Consider the following 592-nt stretch of genomic DNA (forward strand, 5'->3'; position numbering starts at 1 on the left):
CCCTGCCTCTCTCTCTGTCTTTCTCTCCGTCTCTCTCTGTCACTCTCTCTGTCTCTCTCTCTGTCTCTCTCTCTGTCTCTCTCTCTCTCTCTCTCTCTCTCTCTCGCTCTCTCTCTCTCTCTCTCTCTCTCTCTCGCTCTCTCTCTCTCTCTCTCTCTCTCTCTCGCTCTCTCTCTCTCTCTCTCTCTCTCTCTCGCTCTCTCTCTCTCTCTCTCTCTCTCTCTCGCTCTCTCTCTCTCTCTCTCTCTCTCTCTCGCTCTCTCTCTCTCTCTCTCTCTCTCTCTCGCTCTCTCTCTCTCTCTCTCTCTCTCTCTCGCTCTCTCTCTCTCTCTCTCTCTCTCTCTCGCTCTCTCTCTCTCTCTCTCTCTCTCTCTCGCTCTCTCTCTCTCTCTCTCTCTCTCTCTCGCTCTCTCTCTCTCTCTCTCTCTCTCTCTCTGTCTCTCTCTCTGTCTCTCTCTCTGTCTCTCTCTCTGTGCCTGTCTCTGTGCCTGTCTCTGTTTCTCTCTCTGTCTCTCTCACTGTCTCTCTCTCTCTGTCTCTCTCTGTCTCTCTCTCTGTCTCTCTCCCTGTCTCTCTCTCTGTCTCTCTCTCT

The sequence above is a fragment of the Diachasma alloeum genome, unplaced genomic scaffold (assembly GCF_001412515.2).
Source record: "Diachasma alloeum isolate Michigan unplaced genomic scaffold, Dall2.0 Dall_scaffold_00548, whole genome shotgun sequence".
NCBI classification, from domain to species: domain Eukaryota; kingdom Metazoa; phylum Arthropoda; class Insecta; order Hymenoptera; family Braconidae; genus Diachasma; species Diachasma alloeum.